Source organism: Eptatretus burgeri, chromosome 7, assembly GCF_056783735.1.
Source record: "Eptatretus burgeri isolate ZD-2024b chromosome 7, Ebu_testis_v1, whole genome shotgun sequence".
Classification (NCBI taxonomy): domain Eukaryota; kingdom Metazoa; phylum Chordata; class Myxini; order Myxiniformes; family Myxinidae; genus Eptatretus; species Eptatretus burgeri.
In genome coordinates, this window is record NC_140967.1 from 44,436,316 (window position 1) to 44,444,675 (window position 8,360).

Below are 8,360 nucleotides of genomic sequence, written 5' to 3' on the forward strand. Positions count from 1 at the left end.
GAATAGACTAAGGAAGTTGATTCCACAGCTGTGAGAAATGAACAGCTGAGTCAAGATGATTGGTAAGCCTGGATCTTGGGAGTTTTGCCAGAAGTGGGTCACTGGCAGAATGTGTGTGATGTGAAACCTGAGAGTGGTTCAGGGAGACATAACATGGGAAGGGCAGATGGTACAAGACCAGAAAAGAGGTGGTCAAAGACAGGTCACCAACCCATCTGATGCAGGAGTAACAGGCCTGAGGACTCAGGTTTGTTGCAGGAGATTTCAATGATTTTGAGGGCCTTGTACTCTGGGCATATGGGCTGACAGGATGACCGAGAGCTATGCACACTCGCTTCTAAGCTGTCTGGCATGGGTTTGAATCCTGACCCAATTATAAACTGTCATCCTGGTGTTTCACAGGCAGGTTGATTCATCAAGGTGTGTGCCATCCCTTGAATGAACGTTAAACGGATGTCCCATCTACCAGCATTCGTTGGTGGACATTAAAGCTCCCATGATGTGGTCCTTGTGAAGAGTCGGTGAGCCATCACCAGCGCCATGAATAAATTCCTGCCCTAACCAGCAGAGGGCATTGCATCAGCGGCACAGCCGTACCCTCAGCCAATGATGCGACTACATAGCCTTATGCTGCATATGAACAAAGAAGAAGACTGCAGGGTGTCACTACATGAAATATGAGGCAATCAATCTGTGGATGAAGGCGTTGTAGCCAGAGGTTAAAAGTTTGGATTTGCCAAGGAAAGACTCGGCAGCAATGATGCTTTCACAGTTTGCAGACCCACTCTGATATGTGGTTTTCCAAGAGTGGTGAACGTTGAGTCCCAGAAAAGGTTTGAGGGACTGAACTTCTTGAGGTTTGCCTAGGAAGGAGATGGGAGTGTTCAAAAAACTGCCATTTTCAGAGAGATAGTGAGAGTGTGAGATTTTTCAGGTTTGAAGGGCTTACAGAGTGTTGAAGCAGCTCTGAATTCTACCTTGGTCTGCAGAGGAGTAGACACTGCTGCCAAAATATCTGACAGATGAGGGCTGTGGGGAGAGTGGAGTCATCAGTGAAAAGATGAGGATGACATGGTATCAAATGCAACATTTGGAGAAATGGTGGATTTTAATTTGACATCAACAACATTAGTTCTTGGATTGGTGCCACTAACTTACCTACTGTTTTGACCTGGTGATGATAGTTCAAACATTGACCGCAGCTCCTGGAGGTATGGTAAAACTGACCAATGATTCTCTGTTTAGAAGCAGGGTTAGGGTTATGCTAACATGATGGTTGAAGTAATAGGAGCATGTTATGTGAGAATCCCTCATCTCTGAGAAAGAAAAATAACCGCAATGTCCATCCACAGCCCATGATTATGATGCAACACCAGCTTACACAAGACTACATCATTGACTTTTCCATTCCTGTGATTTAAACTCCATTTACCTTCTGTAATCCATGCTTCAAATATTCAGTCTAAATGTAGTTCTGCTTGGTCTCAGTGCTATTCTTATATAATTATGAGATATTTTTTATATCAAAATAACAATTCCATTTTTCTCTTCAACTCGAGGGTGACCCACCGGATTAATTTACTTGTGGAAGGATTTAGAGTGAAAAAAAACGGTCGTTTTTGCTGCTACCACCGAACGTGAACATGCCATTCCACCTCTGCGCAAACACCCGAAGAGACTGCAAATGGATCAGCTCAAAGGATATGTTCCCGACACAACTAAATATGAAGAACTGTGTTTAGTGTACCAAGGCTCCGTGGTTCAATGGATGTTAAAATCTGCAAAATAATTTCAGATAGAATAGTCTGCTTGATATTCACACGCATGTTTTCTTCTGTTTTTCTGCCGCTATTGGCTACTCGACCCCTTTCAAGGGGGGAGCAAAGTTTAAGCCCAATACAGAGACCCTCAATGTAGAGCTGGTTTACAATACACGACTTTCAAAATGACCCTCAGAATGCTCGGTGCGCATGCACAAAACCCCGTAGCAGCAAAGTCCATTGGGGGTGGTGGCAGGGGTGAACCTTTCTCATGCATGCCAGATAAGGATTGTAGCATTAAAACAGCTCACTAAGCTTCTGAAAGAAGCCAAAAATACTTGGAAACTGACCTGTGACAAAGGGATGTGCCTCTGCACAATTAAAGATTTGGAGAACTTTCTAATCAACTCGCCCAAAAAGTTATCTTACAGTGTGTACTACAAAACCTCCTGACGATATGGGCCGTGCAAGCCCTGTGGACCGACGCGTTCTCCCCGATTTCGCAGATCAACCCTGTCAGCGAGTGGAGGGTTGTTATAAATATATGGTTTTTGTTAAGTTCCAGGGCCACAAAATATATTTTACGAGATTTTTGCATCTATTGGTAAAAGGAGAAGCGTCTGTGTGTATGTGTGCCTGTGTGTTATATCCACTGCTGCTGCTGCTCACATTTCTTAACAGAAAATGGAACGAACTTGACTCCTATCATCCACGGATATATCCGTGAGTCCGATTTGCATTAAGGAACAGAACTATTCTGATTAACCACTCTGAAAATTGCCACTTTTTCATCTAAATGCTGAAAAATATATCGAAGACGATTTGAATTACGAATTTCGTGCTCACGGCGGCAGGTTAAATGTGGCCGGCAAGCAGGATCGAGTCATTGCAAACACATACAGCGCATGCACAAAACCTCTCATTTAGCATTCACTGGAAGCATCCGCTCCCTCTGGGAGCATCCTGGAGAGGGGGAGGTGGGGCAAATATATTTTGTGCTGTAGCTAATAATTCCCCCTGTCTGCAGCAGTGATCTATGAAACACTCACACTGTGGCACGTGTACAAGTGAAAATCATGAGGCGATGGGCGTGAAGAGGATGGTAGAGTAAGGAGTGGTGAGGGGAAGGGGGTGTTCTGGACTTGGGTTTGGTAGTGGGGACTTGAAGAGAAAGGGGGGGTTGACTTGAGTGGAAGCAGGGAGTGTGGAGGTGGTTGCAGGAGGGATGGTCCCGTCAGCTGGCATTAGTATAGGATTGAACTAAATGGGGTATGTTAAAACATCATGTTCAAACAGGATAGCAGAACCACCTGTCACTTTCAAATGGCATGTACCATTTTAAAAGAGATTATAACATGGGCTTCCCTTCAGATATGTGACTCGAACTGCAGCTGCCACCGTTTACCCATCTCTGGAAATGGATCTCTCCGATGGAGGTCACACACCACCTTGAGTGCCAAATAACACGCAGACCGGACAAACGAACACCCCTCTAGCAGCTGGACCCGCGGCCAAGTCCAACCCCACAGTTCAAAACCCGGCTCGGGTCAACAGACCCGAGAGCCCATCGCACCCGAGCTGCGATGTTGAAAAACGCCTGGAGACAGTGTTTTGTGTATTTATTTAATTTCAGCATACATTTTACACCCAGATTGCAATAAGCCACAGAATCTCTAAACCTGAACCGAATCCCAAAATTCAAACTGCGGAATCATAGCCAGCAGCAGCCCCGACCACAAAAAAGAGCCCATCCACCCAACCCGCACACTCCACAATACTCCAGGCTTCTTGCATATGGCAGCTTTGCTGCCAAGTAGCTATCATTTTGTTGGGGTACAACTGTGCCACTGATGCTGTGCCCCTATACCAGTACACTGGTACTCATTTCACCAACCTTGGAAGGATGATAGGCTGAGTCAACCCCACCTGGTGTCAATTCAGCAGCCAACAGAGCTCAAACTCAGGACCCTAAGATCCTCAGCCGACCACCCTAACCACTAAGCCAACACCAGGCTTATACTTTGAGCTCAAAACAACACAAACACCACAGCACAACACAACCACTTGTGGGAACTTATCACAGCCACATATTGTTTATCACTTCATGAAAGTTGGAAGAGGGGTGACAGAGATCAGAAGGAGGGGTAGGGGAGTGAGGACAAACAAAGATATGGGGGAAGGATGGATGGAGGGAAGGAATGGAAGGATGGATGGAGGGAAGGAATGGATGGATGGAGGAAGGGAAGGATGGATGGGATGGAAAGTGAATTCACAGCAAATTCTACAGTTGTTCATGAACATACGATACTCCAATCTCACAGTAAACACGAGGTGTAAGGAATGAATGTTGAATGAGTTCCCACCTGCTGTTCGTTTGTCTGCCATTACATTCCCTGCAGCATTTGTAATGAACTTTGGTTTTGGAAACAACTCTCCCCGAATAACCTCTAAAGTGCTCCACTAGGGGGTGCGTCTCCGAGCATCTCTGGGTGGTGCTCATGATGACTGTTTTTAGGTGAAGGTTACATTTTAAACTTTTGTCAGATTTAATTAGACAACGGAACACACGTTTATATGCGTCTTTCATTTACATTTTTACCTAACATTGTCTTCAATGTCAACTTGTAATTTCAATTTCAAAAACAACAACAGCTATTATAAAATAAAATAAAAAATAAGTCATTTACACCACAGTCTACTGTCTTGCCATGGCTTTCAAACATCGGTTTGGTCCATCCATCCATCCATCCATCCCTTCTATCCATCCCTTCCAACCATCCATTCTTTTCCTTCATCCATCCATCCATTGATGAGGAACGGCAGGCTTAACACCGCGGGCCGCAACACAGGCAGGTGGGGCCTGAACTTTGTATGTCGATTGATGTATTTTTCATTGTGTCGTGCAGTGACAGTGCAGGTACTTTTGCCATGTATCGCCATGGCTTGCAAATGAACATGCTTAAGCACTTAAGCAAGCACTCCAACAAAACAGTTGATAAGAACAGCAGGCTTGGCTAGCGATCGCTGATAGGTCATATTAAACACCACCCAGAGATGGCCGGAGTGTCAAACAATGTGTGAATTGGACAAATGAACACTTTTTTTTAGCAGTCGGAACTGCTGCTAAGGTCAATTCCACAGTTTAAAATTTCAAATTTGGTTCAGGTTAAGAGATTCTAGAGCTTATTGCATGTGGAGAAATGAAATAAAAGTACGAACACTTGGATGCCTGGAGTGTCAAACAATATCCGAATTGGACAAATGAACACTTTTTATTTTAGCAGTCAGAACTGCTGTTCAGGTAAATTCCACGGTTTAAATTTTGAAATTTGGCCCAGATTAACAGATTCAAGAGCATATCGCATGTGTGGAAACTAAATATATCCGCGATCACTGGCGTCTTGGCGTTTGTCAGCATTGTGATATATCCAGCGATTCATAGGCATGAAAATGAGGCATTTGATGATATGAATGAGGAAAGCGAAGAACAAAACTTGAGCGCTTTATCGTTAAACCGTTGCGGCCTGTTCCAAGTCAAGGCATTGTTGAGCAGGCCAACAAAAAATGGCGAATTAAGACCCCAGCAAGGGAGAGTGGGCTGACAAAGAGGTTGACCAAGGATGAGCCTTGATAAAGGGTAATTAAATAAGGCCGTTAATAATTATAATCTTCAAAAGAGATGTTTAAATTAACCCAAACACGCAGTTTTAATCCATGCACTCCCATGGAGTTCCCTTGATATGCATGCAAAGGTTCAGGCCGTTAGGTTTCATCGTTTTGGAGTTATGGAGGAGACACACTGACTGACTGACATACGCTTACATTTATTATTATAGACGAGAAAATACAACCCGTTGCTTTGCTGACGGGGATATTAAAGGGGGGGAGGGGGGGAAGAGGAAGGGAGGAGAAGGATAGAGGAGGGAAGCAGGAGAGATGGAAGGGAGGAAAGGATGGAGGGGAGGTGGAGAGGGATAGGATAGGAGTGAGTGAGTGAGTGAGGCAGAGGTGTGAGAGAGGGAACGGGGAGTGAGAGGAAGGAGGGGGGGGGAGGATTCCTGCAAATGTGACGCCCAGCTGAACATCCGTCCGAGAGATGGCACACACATTGATGAATGCAAAACACTGCAATGACAAATTATAGCTGAATCGGGATTCAAACCCAGATGGGACAGCTAAGAGCAAGCATGCGTACGTCTCAGCTATCCTGCTATGATCTGGCAATTTCATTGCTTTCTAAAAACTCAATTGATCCGAGCAGCAGTTCCAACTGGCAAAAAAACCCAAAAAAAACTTTCATGTGCCCAACTTGCACATTCTTTGACACCCTTTCCTCTCTTCGACCTCTGGAGAGTTGTATGGTTGAGAAAAGGGTTTGGGAGGAGGCTAACGTGAGGGAAGGGAAGGGAAGGCAGCGCGAGGGGAGGAAGCGTGAAGGGAGGGGAAGGCAGAATGAGGGGAGGGAAAGGCAGCATGAGGGGGGAGGAGGCAGTGGGAGCCTCCATGAACTTTCTCTAAATCCAGTGAGCCATTCAAGGCAACCTGGGCCACTCTCTCACACATCTTGCTCCTTTCCGTTCCACACACTCCGAGTAGAGCAAGAAATGCATAGAAGGAATTGCCAATATATTTACACACATATATATATATATATATATATATATATATATATATATATATATATATATATATATATATATATATATTCATAAATATGTATATACGTATATGCATTTATTTTTATAAATATATTTATATATGTATAAATATTTATTTATATATTTATAATTATGTATATAAGTGTATTTTTATATATATATATATATATATATATATATATATATATATATATATATATATATATATATATATATATATATATATATATATATATATATATATATATATAGTGTTGTGGTTACCAAATTCGCAAACCACCATTCAGGTCCCTTAGGTGAGGTATCTCGGTAAGTACATGTGTAGTTAGGTCCAAACCCGTTGTCTAGTGGGAATACATGTCATTTATGCGTGCTGCGACTCTTCAGGATAGCCGTTTTTCTTTTACTATCTTTATTTTGGACCAACCGCCATGATTACCACCACAACCACAACATCAACCACCAACCACAACGCCGCTTCACCACAACCGCCACGACCTTCCCGTCACACCTCGCAACCGTAGCATCGCCACCGTTCTTGCCCCGCTGTGGGTACCGGTGTTGGACTCACGCAGAGCGCGCGTCGAACAGCGTGTACAAAATCACGGATTTTGTGCTTCAAAAACGACACACGCCCACTTTTTGCCGTCCAATCGGTGAGCGAGGGGCGATTTGGCCCCGCCTCCAGGACGATCGATATATGCAAATTTGTGGATCAAAAAGCCTTCACGCCCACTTTTTCTCGGGCCAATGGGGAGCGGGGTGAAAGGTCAAAGGGAGGGGGTCAAAGGCGAAGCTACGGGGGGATAAAAGGACCGTGTTCGTCAGTCAGAGCGTGTGTGGAAGTCTGGAGCCCGAAGCCTGCAGTAGCTGGAGAAGCTGAAGAGAGTCGAACGAGGAGAGCCCAAAGAAGAGTCCAGGGTGGAGAGTCCAGAGGCGGAGAGGCGGCAGCGGCGAAGGCAGACGAGGGGGTGCTCGCGACGGTGCCGGGAGCTGCACGCCCGAGGAAGGCCGGCAGCGCGACCTGGCCGAGGTGGAGACGCACACCAGGGATAATAAAGATCCTCTATACCCCGAGCATCAGCAACCCCCTCCTGTTCCTCCCCGCGCTGAGATAGTGCGACCAAGGGGGCCCCTTTCCCACCCCCTGCCAGACACTGTCCGCGAGGCCCGCGGAGTGAGGCGCCATCGCCGCTCCGCGTCTCATCACCAGACGGGTAGGCGCGACCCGGTCTCGGCCTCAGGCCCGCCTCATTCTTGGGGATATTCTTTTCCTTGGTTTTGGGTATGTGTTGTCGGCGCCGTCTGTGAAGTAGAATTGTATAAGTGTTGCCGTGTGCTCGGTAGTCGGTATTAGCTCTGCATTGTCTTCGCTTTTATATTTGCTTTTTGTGTAAATGGAATTGTGTTTTCTTTTTTTTGTGTGCTTTTGGTGGAATTGAATGTGTGTGCTTCCCGTGTGCCGCGAATAAATGTGCTTTATTATTGAACTGTTCTCCCGCTTCGCTTCGTCTTTTTCTCCCATTGAATCCTCATCTTGCTTCACGTAAAGGGTTGGTAGTGGGCTGAATACGCCCGATAATTAATCGAACCGTCGAGGTCGACGATAACACCGCTCGGTTATTCTGATAGTACGGAACGGGTCGCTTAAGTGGCCCGTGTCCGAAGTCGACCTGCGGCGAGGTGCGCTCGCCCGGTTTACCCTCCGCATGGGTACTTAGGTAGGTCGAATTTGGCGAGCAACCCTATCCCACGCGGGGGCTGATTGGCTCGATCGCGGTGAGACCGAAAGGTCCACCCGTGACTGGTTCCCGGCGTTAGTCCGAGAGGGTCACGACTGGATTGTCCGTCCGGTGGGCGACGTGCCGCGATTCGAGTTACGTGGCCGTCAGCACGCCGGCGGGCGGGAATCCGCAACAATATATATATATATATATATATA

The 8,360-nt window shown here is 45.8% G+C and overlaps 1 long non-coding RNA gene across 1 annotated transcript in view; it reads right to left on the minus strand.

Annotated features, from left to right (window-relative positions):
* Positions 1–774: 774 nt before the first annotated feature.
* Positions 775–8,360, minus strand: part of LOC147023141 (uncharacterized) — a 17,492-nt gene continuing 9,906 nt past the window's right edge. The window contains exons 2-3 of the long non-coding RNA XR_015059729.1: positions 950–1,029; positions 775–863 (exon numbers count right to left, since the gene is read on the minus strand). This is a non-coding gene — a long non-coding RNA (uncharacterized LOC147023141). The remainder of the gene's footprint in view (positions 864–949; positions 1,030–8,360) is intronic.